The sequence below is a fragment of the Ambystoma mexicanum genome, chromosome 6q, assembly GCF_040938575.1.
Source record: "Ambystoma mexicanum isolate Mex_15411 chromosome 6q, UKY_AmexF1_1, whole genome shotgun sequence".
NCBI classification, from domain to species: domain Eukaryota; kingdom Metazoa; phylum Chordata; class Amphibia; order Caudata; family Ambystomatidae; genus Ambystoma; species Ambystoma mexicanum.
In genome coordinates, this window is record NC_090937.1 from 546259171 (window position 1) to 546277260 (window position 18090).

An 18090-nucleotide genomic window follows, 5' to 3' on the forward strand; every position below is an offset into this window, starting at 1 on the left:
CGGTGCTATGTGTACACTGCCACAAAATCACTCCTTTTATGACAACTTTACAAGGTACTACTGTGTCTGTCACCCCTTCTGCTACCCTGAGACTGCTTGGTATAGTATTTGGCAGGGACCATTTGCACCACAGATTCTGCACTACCACTTCAAATGTTCAGGTGGTCATGGGCGCAGACACCAGCGTGTGTCTGCAATACCAACCCCACCCTGGGTGCCATCCATCAGTCTCCCCTTTTATGCATCGAAGTCGATGGCCCTCCATGAAATTACTTTAGACGGACGGTGAAGGTGTTGTGTTGTAGAAAGGGGACTATGTTCTAGAAGTACAGAAGTCACTATGGTCCTTAGTTGGCCAACAAATGCATTCTTGATCTTGGCAAAGAGATAGAGTGCTATTGAGGACAAACGGCAAGCCTCTGTACTGAAAATGCCTTCCATTATTAAGAAGCATAAACACTGCAGATGAGGCTCCTATATTGGGATATATAGATTAGGGGTGGTGAAATTGCTTTTTGCAGGCTCCTTCATGTATACCGCGTGCTTGCAGCTATTTTTCTTTTGTTGCAGAAAAGTTGAATTTCGCAGTTTTTTTCTCCCTTTTTCCTCACATGAGTCCCCCGCAATGACTTTGTGAAATTCCTGCGCGGGAACTGCGATGACACAGGTGGCACAAACGTGTGTGCAAATCTCAGTAAATTCGGATGTGAAGTAATGCTTTTGTGTTTTCAGTAACGACAGAGTTTATGCGTGTTTGTCAGTCGGATGTGTGAAAGTCTATGGTAACACATTCACTCAGGGAATTTTGTGATGAGCCGGCAAAAAGGTATGCAAAGTTTAAGTAAATGCGCATTGGCACAAAATGCGTTGAAGTCCAATTTGTCTGTGGAAGCCACAGGCGCGGTAAAAAGGCTGCAAATGATGGATATGCGTTCCGCCCAGGAAAACTTGACCCACTCATCGACTATATTTGCCTTCTTAGGTTTCAGGGCACAAAGCCAGTCCCCGTACATTAGAAATATGCAAACCGGGTGGGAGGCACCATCTTGGATATTTCTAGTGGGTTGTTAAAGGCTGAAGAAGGAAAGATGCAGCACCACTTGCAGGACATTCTGGTTCTGTTAGTAAAGGCACCTATTTGCTGAAACTGACAGAGGATGTGTGGCCTGGAGTCTACTCTGTGGCTGAACACAAGGTTTAGCTGCTGGCTTAGTCAACACTGTCAGTGACTTGTGAAAACTGTTCTTCTTTTTGTTAAACTCGTCATCTGTTGATGAGTTAAATAGCTCCAATCCTTTGAATGGCAGTTATACGATTTGTTTCTGATCATCAGAGGAAAATGTGCATCCACGCTGACCGCCTTATGCTCCCTCCCAGACATAAACCGTGAATCAAAGTTTCCACTTGTTTGAGTGAGGATTCCAGTAGGAGAACAGCCATGAGCATAGGCCCAGCTATTCCAGTGTTAAATGCCTCTTGCAGCTCAATCGGTAGATTCTGATGTAAGTCTGCAATATTGAACAATATGTGTTAAATATTTTATTGACCTTGATGGCATCGGCTTTTGCTTGTCTCAAATTAATGCAGCGTTTGAATGCAAATTGAAACAAATGACGTAAGAAAATGTCTTCATTGCTCAGCACTGAACTGAAATACAAGGAGGCACTGTAAGATGGAGGCTTTGTGTGAAGAGAGGCCGCTGACACGTCAGAAGACTGCAGTCGACAGGGTGCAGATCAGATGAACCCCTCTGAGGTTATTGTCTGGTCCTGGCTATTATTTAGGTGCTTCTTGACTGAAAGGAGTGGGACCTGTACCAAAGCTTCCCTGTCAGAGAAAGCACATTGTTCTCTAGAAGCATATAACCCACTGTAGGGTCAGGGTCTCTTCCAACAATCTGCTTTCAGTTTGGTCCTGCTGAGGAACTGGAATACCCAGGAATTCTATGATTCCTGCTAGTCTATAGCAAAATGCCTTTTGGAGGATGGGGGCCACCTTCCACCTTGTCATCATCCATGTTTTGCCTGCCTCGATTGCTCTGGGGCTTATTTTGTACCACAAGGTCAGCATTTTGTCGTTTGGGGCTTCCTGAGAGAACAGTTCCAGTACCTTCTGGTGGAGGCTGTGGAGCCTGAGGAGGTAGTGGAAGAGGCGCAGATTCCAGATGCTGCAGAGGAGACAGAGCCAGGGCAGTTCCAGCCTTAGGCCGGGGAGGATGTGCCATAACCTCTCTAATGAGCATAGACATATTTCAGTATTTTAGAAATGTGAGAGAACTTCATTGGATCTATGAAGGAGTCGAAAATGCAATTTGTTCTCAGAGGTGAGGTATCATTCAGTATGATGTCCTTGAAAGGGCCACACCTCTGGATAACAGATGCAAATGGAGGGACAGTGGCAGGCAGTTCACCACAGAGTGTCCAGAGGCAACCAACCCACCCTAGCTTTTAAATTGTGCCTTGGTGTCACTGACAGTAAGTCACTTGTGTGCAGTAACCCTGTGCGGCTCAGTTTAGTTGTATACATCTGAAGTCAAGAATACTCCTGAGGGCAATGCATTTGTGGCATGCGACTTTCCTGCCTTGTCACCATTTTGTGAGAGGTAGGTTAATATGTGATGAGAGAGATAATATGGGAAACCCCAGGGTCAAGAACTCCAAACAAATTCTAAAAGGCTTGGCACACTTGGACAGATACCTAGAACTCTCTTTGCATAAAGCAGGCTTTGTATTAGCGTTCGAGAATCCCTTGGGCAAAGGCCTTGTACCATTGCCCAATGGTCCTCATAGTCAGTCCCAGGTAGAGAGTTGAAAATACCGTCAATAAATATGCCAGCACAAGCCATATGGTCCGCGGACAGCCTCCTGTAGAAAGGTGTATGTGACAATTCCCAGCAGTGGAGATATGAGGGAAGGAGTCCCCTTGCTGGGGTGCCCTGTTAAAGTGTGTGGTGCTTATCTTCTCTGCCTTTGACTTCCTGCTGGCAAAAGACGTGAGATGGTCTGGAGGTGAACCCAAAAAAGATCTAGGTGTTAATTTATTGCAGGCTGCATAGGATTCTCACAGGTGATCGGAGACCAGCACATGAGGAACTGCCACAAGAAAGGACCCCCCCACCCGGCACACGCTTAGAGAAACCGACTGAGATTGACATTTGCAGGTGGGTCAGGGACATTAGAGGTTGGGAACATGAAATTAAGAAACATAAAGTAGGTTAGAAAATTAACCCGAGATGCTTTCACATGTACCTTCCACCAGCATGCAAAAGAAGACTGGTGGGTGGCTTTGGCGGTGGCTGTTAGCAGATTGCAAGCATGCCCTAAAATGCACCTATGTGCACCTGTACATTTAAATTATAAGTGCTCCATTTGGATGCAAATTACTCTGCTCATTTTAACTGGTGAGGATACACATACAGTATGGAGGAAAGGGGACTGGACATGGGAATATTGATCCTTTGGCCCGATGAATACCTGCTGCAAAAGTCTTCAATGCCACACAGTATGATGATGGATTCAATGGCTGATTGCAAACCCAAATTCTGGTATATGTGCAAATAATCGGTTATTAGGGCTATAAAGGTAGAAGGGGGAGGGATGAGTGGGGGGTGAGCTGCAATCTCTTTATCTGCCAAACCAATGCAAAGGTTAAAGACTGGCTGTAGAAATTGGCAATACAACTTGTCAACTTTCAGCAGAAAATGTCTGCGCTGCTAGCTCCTACTGTGTACAGGGACTACATGTATAGAAAGCCTTCTTGAATGTGTGCAGAAAACACAACAAAGCCATCTGAGCTCTAACGCGGTTCCACACCTGTGTTTTGCCACTTATTGCCAAACATACTTAAGATGACTGAGTTGCACCTAAAGCCCTTCAGACGTATTGATGTGCTCAGATTACTTGAGCTGGAAGCTTCCCTTTAACCAGTCACCAATCATGTGTTAGCACACATATGCACCAGTCCCCGACATACATGCTAACATAGACCATTCCTCTGGGCTGATGCATCTCCAGTCCACCTTTTCCTGTTTTATTGTGGGACTTACAATCCTGGATTGATAATAGAAAATCCAACACAACAAGTGTAAGATCTCATCATATGCAGAACCATTGCAGCAGCATGTAAATGGAATGAGTCATCTGTGTACCTAATGCCACCAGTCCCACCCATGGTGGTTCCTTGTCAGCAGACAGGCTATGCATACTGCTACTCAGCTGTTTCAGAGGTGCAGTACATGCACATTTCACTGCTTCGCCATTGTTGAGAAAGACCACGGGTACTGTTGCCAGTCGCAGGAGGCCCATCTATGTCTAGGCACCAAAGGGATAGCAAGGCTTTTCGGTTACTGCCAGAGTTTGGATGACCCATTAAGGCGGCTTGAATCAGCTGCATTTGCTCATCCTTACTACAGAGAAAATAATGTGTGAGTTTAGCAAGATAATGCTGAAACCTGTAATGAACAAGGTACAGCCTGTGCTCGAAAACACTTCCCGGGTCCGTGCTGGCATCATGTGTTAGATATATTTTGATTCATATGTTAATGTTTCAGTTGTTTATTAAGTGGACAGCACAATATCAAACACCCTCAAATACTCTGTCCCAACCCACAATTCTGGGCAAGAAATGGGCAGTTTGCACAAAACCCACATGTATTTAAATAAAGAAATTAGAGGTGAAATCACAATATTTCACAGTCACAAACATCTTGTCTACTAAAACGAAAGTGACCTTCCTGCAGTTCTCTCACTACTTCTCACACACAAACACCCATTTACGTAATCATTTAAACATCTATATTAAGTTCTAAATAACCATAGGTTTGCTAATATTACTTCAGGCACTTATCAGTCAACACTTCCCTTACATTTCTAAGTTACACAAGAAATGCCATTTTCCATTAATGCAAAACGTTGCTTTCCCCAATGGCACATATAGACATTAGAATCAAAAAGAGGTTTCCCGTCTCTATCTTCCCTTGGAGATATGGTGTGATGTGCTGCTAAAATGTGCGTGCAGTTTACAGTATGCTAATAAATGACTTGTTTTAGAATACTATGGGGTCATTACAAGGTTGGAGGTAACCATGGCGCCATTAGCGCCATGGATGCCTCCAAAACCTCACAGACTCCACCCTGGTGAATCGAGCTATTTCCGCCCCATTCCAAGGTTGGCAGAGCCGGTAATTACCCATTCACCAGGGCCCTTCCCCATTCCCATTTGAGCCCCCATAGGGCTCAATGGGAATGGGGAAGGCGCTAATAATGGTACCGCAAATTGCGGTACCGTTATTAGCACCAAAGTCCCTTTGCGGGTCCCGTCCTTAACGCCTTTTAAAACCAGGCGTTAAGGGAGGACCCGCAAAGGGAACTCGTAATAGGGTGGTAAGGGATTACCGGTACCGGTGCCCTTACCGATACCAGTAATCCCTTACCGCCCGGGTCGTAATGAGGCCCTATAAGTTTTATATTAAGGAAGTAATGTTTTTTTATTTTGAATAACACAACTTTTTTGAATCACCCACCCAACTTGAATCACATATGAATCTCACTGTGCAGTTTCAGAATGAGGGGTTGCATGTGACTTACACTCACACTATTCTTTTATGGGAATATAAATGACTCCTTTATACTTGCTCTCATCTCCCATTCCTTATTAAATAGCTATGACTCTCCCAGAATACACATTATCAAATGCATGTTCATGAGGCTCCGCTATATCACTGCACATTGATAGCTATTTCTGTGAAAACCCGTTAGGGATCATTCTATGTTTGCCGGTAATTCTGTGGTAATTTTACCTAATTAGCACCCAAATCGGATAACATTACCACCACTTGGTATCTTGGGTTTGCCATAGGATTACAAGTGGTGATATGGCAGTGTTTGTCCCCATTTATTCATAAGGCTCCATTGAGGAATCCTCCCCATTTCCTCTTAAAATCAGTGGAAATACCACTCAGTAATTCCACTGTGGTAATTCTGCCAAAATATGTATTTCGGTAGTGTTGGAACATTCTGTTACCAGCCAAATAATTGTCAGTAACAGAATTACTGCTACCTTTTGACTACACCGCTAAACTCGGAATGAGCCTGTGTACAAACTAATGAAAATATGATGTTTCAAGAGCATTGCGCTGAATGGACAGATGTGACATCTATATTATTGTGCACACAACTCAGTAAGCTATTTTAAGTTGGCTTGAATAGATATCTCAATTCATTTTACAAGGAGGGAGATTGCACTGTTTATTTTGCATTGAAATTAATGGGATTCATTATAAATTGGCTGGTATGGTACTGCACTGGCCATCTACAAGTTTGGCATTGGGGCACCTGCTTTACCTCCAGATAAGAGTTGAATGCATCCCCAGGTACACACTTCTCTGTGCCAGTGGCGACCCAGGCCACTGGCCCACATGCATAATGTGCATGCCTTATCCAGTGGACATGAGGTGGTCCTTTTCAGCCTCTCCCTGGGACACCTGGCAGTGATTGACACATGGTGGGTCTTGAGAGTGCAATTTATTGACACTTGGGTTTTTGGCTGTCCTGTCCAACTCACCAGAATTTCTTCCTACCTCTGATTACTTCCAACTTGTTAAGCCCTTATTTCCAAGTTATACCAACCCATTGTTGTTTTTTACAGACACCTCCGTACATCTGTATCTCCAACATCCCTGCTCTCCTCTTGCCCTGAAGAAGGCCATTTGTGACCCATGCACTCGCCAATGTGAAGACTGAAACTCGAGTTGGCTACAGTTAACTGGTTTTGCTACTACCTGATTAGGGTAGTGTGTGAATATTGTTCTAACTAATTCAAGACGCAGGCTCTGTATCCATCTATCAGCCACACACCACAGTGGAATGGTGCACAAAGGTTTTTGAGCAATAGCACCTTATGGAATTGTAAACCAGACAAATGGGAGCCAGCTTGATTTGCACAGGCTCCAATTTAACTAAAATCATTTTTCTTCAACATTGTGTTGGTTATATCAAGTATTACTGTTTTTCCTTGTTTAGTTCATGTGTTTGAATGTGAGTATGAATGGGTGACTGTTGGTTGGATGTTGTAGAAATATATGCAGGCAACTTCCACATAAGTTACCCTTTTTGGATTGTATATTTCACTGTGTGTTACAAGCATACACATTTGTATTCATTGGCAAGTAACAGTATTACAGTTTGGTGGATCAGGGAGGATTTATTGCCCAGGTACCACGAAACTCGTAACAAGGCCAAATGTATTTTAATAACAACTTCCCAAACCATGCCATTGACAGGACTTAGTAGGAGACTAGGTATTGGGGGCATGTATCATTTATTTTTGGGAAATCTCATTTTTATTAGTCTTTACAGGCATCAAGCGAGGGGAACCCCTCCTGTATTCCCAGAAGAGTTTTAGTCATGATAAGATTCCATTCTGCAGGTTCTACTGTGGACAGGAATCATGCCCTAGGAAAGGAACCTTCCCTTCTTGAGCCCTTAAGTTGATTTCATTATTTAATACATCCAATAGGAAATGGTAGTGTTCTCTCTGGCAGCATTTCCTAATGTCAGAATGCACTCCTCTGTGCTTCCACTATCTTCACATGTCCGAACTTCCCCTCTTATGTCATAGTTATTTGGCTTGGTTAGTTCATTGGCTTGCCTCATCAGTTTGCTTTAGGGAAATTGCTGTGGGTTCTATTGATTTTGACAAACGTCAGCATTCCCACTGCTACAAATCTCTCTTTCGATGGACCTTTCTCTCTTCTACCCAGTCACTCCAAAATTCTTGTGAGTGTCGTATTTAACCACTTTGGTGACTACCTTGAGGTTCAAATACTCTATGATCCCTTCCATTTGGGATTAGGGGCAATTACAACACTGAAACTGCTCCCACCCATGTTTCCAAATTTCACACCACTTCTCACCACTCTCAACTCTCCTCTATATTTATGTTGCTTGATCTTTCTGTTGAATCTGAAACTGTGGCCCATCCGTTTCTCCTCCAGAAATTGCCCTTGTGCAAAACACATGTTATTTAAATACATATTGCAAAAATGTATAGAAGGATTATGATATGATATGATATGATATGATATGATATGATATGGCATTTATAACACACCTATACACAAGTGTTTCAAGGCGCGACGAGGCAGGGAGGGGGGAACAGAGGGAAGACAGAGACACCGATCCTACTCAGCCAGGTGACATTGGGATAGCGCAAGTGCATGGGAGGGCGACGGGGAAAAGTGCAGAGGAAAAAGGGGAGGGGGCAGTGCAGTACATAGGATAACAGTAAATAACAAAGACAATAAATAATGACAATAAATAAAGTGCGGGTAAGTGCAGAATCAGGTGTCAAGTGCTAGTGGGGGCTGTAGGGATACAGACACAGTCCCCGAGTGCAGGGATTGCCAGGGGGGCAGTGCAGGTGTGTAACTGGCGGGGAGGGGACCTGGGGAGAGATCAGAAGGTAACCAGTGCAGTTTCAGAATCAGCCAGGAGATCAGCAGGGGAGAGGAGGAGAGAAAGCAGAGGCAAAGAGGAAGGTCTTGAGTTGCTTCTGGAACCAAAGATGATTCTCCTCCAGTTTCAGAGAGGCGGGGAGGCTTATCCAAAGGGAGGCCCCAGCAGACAAAAGAGATCTACTACCAACAAAGAGCTTGAGAAGAAAGATTTTTAGGAAGAGAGAGTTGAAGGTATTGAAGGCCCACAACCCCGAAAGGCCTTGTGGACAATGCAGAGGGTTTTGAACGTAATGCTCACCACCACGTGGAGCCAGTGAAGAATTTTCAGTCCTGGAGAGATACGATCCCTGAGCTTGAAGCCAAGGACAAGTCTTGCAGTCCTATTTTGGATGAGTTGCAGAGGGCGGAGAGTAGAGGCAGCCAGATTTAGAAAGAGGCTGTTGCAGTAGTCCAGCCTAGAGAGAATCTGAGATTTGCAGACAGGGGGCTTCTGAGGGAAATAGAGGAAAGGAAGAATACCTCTGAGGAGGTACAGTTGGTAGTGTGACTTCTAAGAGATGTCAGAGATGTCAGTAGAGAAGGAAAGTGTGTAGTCGAAGATGACCCCGAGGTTTTTAGCCTCACAGGTGGGAGCAGGAAGAGGGCCACAAGAGGTCGGCCAGAGAGTGACAGGAAAGATGGAGCTGGTGTGACGATGAGGAGAATCTCATTCTTACTGGCATTGAGACAGAGATAATTGACGGCACACCACTCCTGGATGGCAGACAGACAATCAGAGATGCGAGAAGGAGAGGAGGTGGCTGAAGGGAGCCTGAAAATGAGCTGAGTGTCATCCGCATAGCACTGAAAGTTAGGGCAGAGAGCAGCAGTGCGAGGGCAAGAAGTGCCAGGTATTAGTTGAACAGCCAGGGAGAGAGGTTAGACCCCCGAGGAACACCACAGGTAGAAATAGAGATAGAGGAGAGGAAGGACCTGAGTTGGACCTTGGAGGGTCGATCGGAGAAGAAGGAGGTAGGCCAAGCCAGGGCCTGATCAGTGATACCCAGGTTATCACAGAGACGGTTGAGCAGGATGGCATGATTGACCGTGTCAAAGGCAGAAGAGAGATCAAGTAAGATGAGGACACAGGGGGTGTTGGAATCGAGGTTGGAGAGCAGGTCTTCATGGATGTTCAGGAGAGCCGTTTCTGTGCTTATGTTTTTTGCTGTAGCAAATATTTTTGCCAAGTTAATTTCACTTACGATGGAATGTTCCTCAAATTCAGCAAGAGTGTTGATTTTTTTTCCACATAAATGGGAAGTTGCAGGATGAGCCAAGATTAAATTTTGCCATGAGAATGCCATGGAGGGGCTTTCTTCAATTTAGATGCTTTGAAGTCTTCCATGCCTGAGGAATACAAACCTTCAAAGATAGATCATGAAGTCCTTCAGTTATTGGTAAGGAAATGTTTAGACAAAACAAACAAAAATACCTTGCAGTGGGGAATCATTATACATATTCAAACATCTGTGAATGGAATGCTCATGAAAGTTGAAACAATTACAAAATGTGCATGTGGTGTGAAACTCAAATGACTTATCAATGATATGTGCTCTATTGCATATTATATGCATGCTGCTGTGTTGAACACATTAACAACCAAGGCAAGCTATCCATGCCTCAACACATGTGAATCTGTTACTATCGGGTTTGAAGACATCATTTTTGCAATACATTGAAAATACACCTTTATAGCCCTGCTTTCTGCTTTGATAATCTGTGGCCATATTACCCAATGACATTATGCCAGGCGCAGTGCCTCCAAACGAGTATTGTGCTATTTAAAAATGTATCTGCAGCTCTGCCTAATAAAATACTCGGCATGCCCTTACCTATTTTATTTTGAAAATACTGAATCAACATGAAGACTGTACAAATGTGCAACACATCATTTAGATGGACTGGTTTTTTACTTGTAAAAAGATGTGTTCCATGTGTATTAAAATGAATTATGCATGCACGCCTGCTGTCATTTTCAAAACATGAGTGTAATAAATAGTTTATTTTATTTAACACAATGGGACAGATTCTCGAAATGTTATTTGGTGCAAGCGATGAGATGGGCTGATGAATCTCCTGACTTGCAGAAAAAAGGGCCAACCCAATTCATGAAAGGCATCTGAATGACTGCTTCTTTGATGCACTTGTTCATGGGCCCTTTTTCCCCCTTTGCACATTTACACAAATAAAGGGGCATTTCTGGGCATTTAAAAGTGCATCCTGAATTCACAAATGAGATGCACTTATAAATGTTCAGAAATTAGGTGCAAATCATGACAGGGTGACAGCTGTGGTTTAAACCAAGTCGGTCACACTTAAATTTCCATCCCCCAAATAGGGATAAAAATGCTTTTTTATTTTCTCGTGCATTTCACAGAGACAGGCCCTTTAATGAAATACAATCCCAATAACAAAGGTGGTTGCTGAAAGACTGTTATACATTAATGTTGTTGGGAGCATGCCAGGGGGCTGGGCAGCGCATATTTGTGCTATTATCCAGCCCTTCCTGAATAAAGTGACAGGAGCATTTCAGCAATGAATGTACTTCAAACTAGTGCATTTGATTTATTTGAGCTCATTTTTGAGAATATTGAATATAGTGTATTTACAAAGAAATAATTCACTTGGGCATTACAGGTTTCAGTGGGATAATTTTATGAAGTTGAAAACATTGGTCTAAAGTGTAAGTCCTTCGGGAAAATTTGCAGAATATATGTCGTAAATCAATTTCTATATTATAAGAATACATGTGAAATATAATTTGGCACTGCTGTCATTTTATGAATTACCATTGGAGAAGCATGTGTAAGCTGTATTTTCCAATGTCATGTAGTTGGCATCTTCATATATAGGAATGCAATATTTGCCTAAGACAAAGTAGTGTACCAAATGTCAATGGGAAATTGACATTGGAGGCTTCATTTTAAACTTACATTAAGCATTTGGATGACTATATTGTTTGTCTCATGAGCTGACAACACATTATTATGGATGGGCAAGTTAGATTAGTCTCCTTCCTTGGCACTTCTCAGGTTTTGCTCTGGTGTGGCGCGATTTTGGGAGGGGAACAGATCAAATATTTGAAGAGGAGATGCAGATTTCAGGCTATGATCGGCAAATTTAATTCTTGAAATCAAGGGAAGGTCAATGGGAAATGACTTTGCCAGGCGCTTATAAAGATGGCAACTACTGAATAAGAGACACAGTGCTGGGGCTGAAATAAGACACATGCACACATTATTTGCAAAATGTTCTTTTTTCTTTTTCTTTGATTAAACCATTAATAGACACCATGATGTATTTTTGTCCCAGAGCCATCAAAATGTCCTCTGTGCAGGTGAAACAATGAGATTATCATTATTTGAGCTTGGGGACAGTTCATAAGAACCTTTGTTCCCACTCATATTTATTTGGCCCGATGCATAGGCCAATCAAACCATTGAGAATGGAAGAGAAAAATCAAAACAGGTGGATGTAAAATGATTTGCATGTATTTTTCAACTTAAACACAAAAAAGATCAAGACCTTAAGTGATGTACAGACCTGATTATGTTAAACTATGACCATATGTTTTACAACATCAATTATTGTTTATTTTTACTCAAAATTCATTGATGACATTTGGCAATATCAAATGATTTAAAAAGAAATCTTCATTTCAATGCATATTTTTCAGTTTATTTCCACGAGTACAAACATACCAAGTTGATCAGGCACCACATTCACACTAAAAATTCACACTAAAAATCAATAAAAACATTATAAACTTGCCCTTTGATCGAATTAAGGCTACGCAATAACAAAACCATTAGCATATTCCCATATACCACGTTTCTCTAATAGTGTGTCTCTTGCTACACAACCCACTCGTCATCAACACGTGTTTCAGCCAGACTAAGCAAGCCTTTCAACTATGGCTCTCTGATGGTTCCAGCCTTCTTCAGGACAAAGATGAGTTCCTCACTTTGCCCCACTCCTTACACCCTTCTGTATTTGTGGCTATCTCAAAGGTTGAGCAGTAGGCCCAGGATACCAGAAATGATTTCTCATGTTCAGGTGACTGTATCACTTGAAAGAGTACTCATGTGCATGCAATGGGTTTATCTCAATCATCGGTATCTGCTGTAGTCTGACAGTTGATGAACCGATATACTTGCGGAGACCACTGATCATGGCTTTATCTCTCTCTCTCTACGTTGGGAACCCTGAATCTCCCTCTGTTGTGTGGTCTCTCGCCGCTATTTACTAGATGAAGACTTCCTTAATTGTCTACAACATATGGTTATGGTTTACTATAATCAGTTCTGTCCATCACTTAAGGTCTTGATCTATGTTGTGTTTAAGTATACTGATTACCTGGGTGATCAAGACTGTAAAAGGTACCACTATAGAGTTAATAGCATGTATCTTTTAATCCATAGCTTGAGATTGTTCTGGATTGTTTTTAGTTAACTGACCTAAGAAGCCACAGACTTTCGACAACGTTTCTTTAGCTCTTTCCATTTTGGGTTTACAGAGATTAAAATAACTTTGCTTGTCAACTGGCTCGCAAGTCCTGACAGCACTAATGTGAATATACTATTAAGATTCCTTGTTCCTCATTTTAAGATGGTACCCACATTGCTCAAATGTTCTAGGTTGTTTTACATTTACATAAGTGAATAGAAGAAAATTAAGTTGTGTTGGTCTAATAATTCACTTTTGTGATTTCATAGTCTTAGTAGTCAAGGTATTTCCTCTTTAGTTCACCTACATAAGATTTAACACAATGTGTTTTTATATTTTCAAGTTCTTAAAGTCATAATATATAAATATCTTACTTTATGACTGTATTTTTTCCAGAGGTTATAACTCTGATTGCAAGACTATAGTCTTATGATAAGGAACAAGCTGGGGAAAGAGAAAATCTTGCTGACTACATGTGGAGCCATGCCGTTGAACACCCAATAATATATTTAAGACAAGAAGGTTGAGAAAGGCCATGCAGAAGTGGGTAGAGAGCAGTCGACAGCAACCAGAGAGGAGATTGCCAGCCAAAGAACAAGCATTAATGTGGGATGGACAAAGCACTTTTTGAAGGAGATCAGGTGCCCAAGACTACTAAATGAGGAACTGTAAGCAAAATAGAATAAAGAAGATGTGTTCCCTGCAAAGACCAATATTGAAGAGTGATCATTGTCCCTTAAAATGACCCATATAAAAAAGATGGACAATAACAGTTAAATGGGGGTTAGTGCTGAAGTAGGTACCTTTTTCCCTTTCAGGCAACAATTATTTACATACTTTTCAGGGTGAGCGGAGATTGAGGAGCGTATGAGATATAATCCTTTACCAGTCAGGAACCCTAGATATAGATGTATATTATAGATGTATATAGATGTGCCAGCTATGTGTTAATGCTTTGGAACTTCTTGGAAACATGCCCTACATTTCAGCAAGCCATTTTGGTAATTGGACCATATCCGAGTTTAGAAAACAATTTGAAGAAAGGTTTGCTTGCCTCCAGGGCTGGTATAATGTAAATTATTGATGCATCACCAGTGTCTTCTAATGGAGTAGGCAAAGGTTCATCCCTAATGCAGAAGCAACTGGCCTTTCCTTGACACAAAGTCCCTCTAATCAACAATATGTAGTAACTGCAAAGCTTTGGGTCATCATGAAAAGCATCATTTGTAAAATCCACAAAGCTCTGATATTGGCAACTTCAAAGAATGACCAGCTACTTGACGGAAGCAACATCCTGTGGCGAACAATATTGGCAAAAGGACAACTTCAGTTGATAAGAATGCTGAGCCATCATTTAAAGTGTACAAGCCTGATTCTGGTGGACAAAGTGATCTTGTTTGGAATTTTGAAAAAGTTGAATGAGTAGATTAGAGAAATAGACTAAATTGTTAATTTATCATGGAAATCTTGTTCTTGAAGGGCACTCAGATCTGGCACATCATCTCTCTGAATTGTCCCACATTACAACTCCAAAAGACTGGGCACATCGTCCTTCTCCGTCCAGGCACTGATCATCTGGAGCTCTCTGCCCCTGCACATCCTCAACATTGACAATCACTTGAAATTCGAAACGGCCCTCAAAACCTGGCTCTTCCCTTCCCCCTCTTGAAACCCTCTTGCACTCTATATTGTCGATTCAGGCACAGAAACACTGGCCCAAACCCAACATCATACCATTCCACCCAAACCTCCATGGATGCCGACAGCCTTCACAGTGGCACACTGTGACACATTTTCAACCCAGTCCGACCCCCTACCATGGATGATCACATATCACCCCCTGTCCTCCTGGTCCCCTCTCCCACTGCTCAGACTTTCAAACTAGTGACACCACAACTGGCGAGACCAGCCAATCGCATTGGACCTAGAAAAACGACCACAATGATGACCTCCATCCAGGTTTATGGCATGTATACCTTGCACCATGTCTGTGAACACAGCCGCAGGCACGGCCACCTATTCATGCACTCTAGAATGCAGCAATCGCTATGCTATTCCGGTCTAGTAGCTTGCATAGCCGTCCACACTGAAACCCCTGACATTCTTCAACACCTCTGCCATTAGTATACCGCAACAACCTAAGAATAGATTTGGTCTAGCTGGGCACACATCAAATCTCTGGCATTAGCACTCTATCCTAAACCACCAACAGCACCCACCCACACGCCTGACCTAAGAGCTGCTTACTGGAGCCTAGCCTACCTAGCCAATCCACCCACGTCCTAATCTTGCAAAATGTATACACTCATCTTTAAATTAACTCTTAGAATCTCCCACACATGGACTACAGTCGCTGAGGGCATCCCAAACACAAAACGTATTGAGGGTGTACGAATGGTAAAAGGGCACTATATAAATGACGAATACAATACAATACAATTCAAAACAACTTCTATGAATTTCAGATATTTATATAAAAATAAATGAACCACATTCACAAATGTAAATATAAATGAAAATTACCGAAATGTCCATGAATATTTGTCAAGGGCATCTAATTGGATCTTTTTACAAAGTTTCACGCAAAGATGTTTAAGCCATACATGTATTTCCTGTTGTGTAAAGTGTGTGATAAATATAAATGTTGAATTCTTTTGGTTGTAATAATATATTTTATGAAATAACACCAACATTTCTTGGTGTGTCTTATAACCACTAAATGCAAAACACCTGAAGACATCCTAGGAACTGAGTCTGTGTACCTCCTTCAGATAACCCCTGCCCCAGCAGCCACTATGTGGACTGTATATACCCCCAAAGGAACAATATATATATATATATATATATATATATATATATATATCTACCAACCTGAGGGCCCACTTAGATTATGATTTGTTCAAACATCACTGCTACCCAGGGTATGAACGCCTTTCTCTGGTGACATGATCACGTTCCATGATATCATTGTCAATAGTGGGCATGTTCCATCCAGCTAGCAACAGGGATAGTGATGCAGGTGTTCCTCTTACAATTGTTCTACTTGTAAAGTGTTGTGTCATCATTGTCCTTGATGGCAGAACCTGCATGTGCTGAAGTAGTCCCACTGGTTCCTGTGTAGGTGTTTTAGATTAAGACAATCTGGCACATTGGACAGCATTAGTACTGTTTTTCTTGAAGATTGTTAGCCACCAAAACCATTGCTGAAACAAAAGAATAGTTTTCCTGACTCCTAGATGTTCCCTTGCTTGGAGTCATGCTACAATTCAATGTCCTTTTGCTATAGATCCTATATTGGTAGCAGTGGTTAAAAAAGAGCATATGGTTTTGGAGATGCTTATTACAGGGTATGCGGTAGCAAACATATTGTACTTTTATGGTGCATGCTGCAACCTTTGTCTATATGTATGTATGATTACGTTCCTCTATTAACAACAACACTAGAATATTATGTTTTGTTTACATGAGTACATTTAATACATCAAGTAGTTCACAATAGTTCTCCCAATCAAACCTAAAGTCTTGTTACCAACATTATAAACTCAACCCCTTGTAGCAAATGTTTATTAAAATTAATTTCATAGGTGATGTCATCGGTGATGTCATCAATGGCATTTGTGATTTCGTCTTCCATGTCCTGGGTGTTAGTTTTAGCAGTGCCCGGCGGTGGCATGAGTTATGTTGCTTAGTTTACCATAACTGGTGAATTTCTGTTTTTTTTTTGTTTTACTTGTAACCATAACGTACCTTTAACAAAGTTTTTTCATTGAATTTCATAGGTTTTTATTAGTGCAACTAGACCATAACGTCCCTTTCACAAAGTTTTTGTGGGTGAATTTCATGGTTTTTACCAGTGCACGCTAATTTCCTACAACTTACTAATATCATACTTAACCCAATATAGTAAAATGTTTTCCAATTTACAAAGTTTCATCTTAAAACTCTACCATTCACCACCTTCTAGCATCTTTTTTTAACACTTCTATACACTTTTTGCAACTTTTTCCACAGTTTTTTTCTGTTTGGCAATGCCAGAGAACATCTGATATCATTGCAGACTTTTCATACAGTGTCATGTAACCACGCGTGCGTGACATGTCTGTGAACGTGTCTGCACTTCGCAAACGGTCCATGCTTCGCGAACAGTTCAGAACTGCATTTTCTACAGATCTGGGAACATTCAAGATCACAATTTACCCTTGCATAGCTCCTACACCTATTCCTATTCATTATCCATTAATAATCTAGCACAGAGCACATACTTGGAAGAATATTAGCAAAACCGCTATTTATCTTAAAAATGGCATCAGCTATTGCCATCCCTCCTCCCCAAAAGCCACCACCACCAGCTGGAGGACCTACACAACAAAAAAGCACAGTACTTCAAAAGACAAAGAAGAGTGCCTACCTCTAGCACCCAGAGAGAATCATGAGTGTGGCAGTTCTTTACCACTATTGGGAATGTACCAAAGGCTAAAGCTACCAAAGTGAAATGCACTGAGTGCAACGTTGTACGCAGTCGTGGACTACCTGGACAGTAATCCTATGGGACCACCTCCATGCGCCACCACCCCAAATCCAACCACTGCAATGCTCTCAGAAAGGTTGTTCCTTTCTTAGCAAGTAGTAGGCTGTCTTCCTCCACCTCATCTTCCTCAACCAATACTGTAACCACACAGCTTACTTCTGTGGGACACAAAATCCCACCAGCTAACTTGCAAGCGATTCAAGAGGCTGTTGATCCATGTCTTTCGAAGACAACAGTACTATGTATATACTGCAACACACCACTCTGCAAGGGGGAGCAATTTCCAAGTGCTTTTGAAGCTGTAATCATGGAGCATGAGAAAATCAGCCCCCTACCTTAGATGTAACACACATGCAACATCTTCCCCTGTCCACCTGCCCCTCCATATTTGTGGTTGGTGACTCTTCCTTCATCTCCCTCACCACATTAATTTCTGACCTCTCCTGCAAAAAGAAAAAAAAAATCCCAAAACACCAAAAAGAAGGTTCCTTTAGGAGTCACCTTTCACACTTAAAAACTAAAACTAAAAAAATGATCTTATAGACTCCATCTACTTTACGTTTCTCTGTAAAGAAGTTAGACTCAATAAGATTCTTCAACATTTCCATTAGTATTTTGCGTT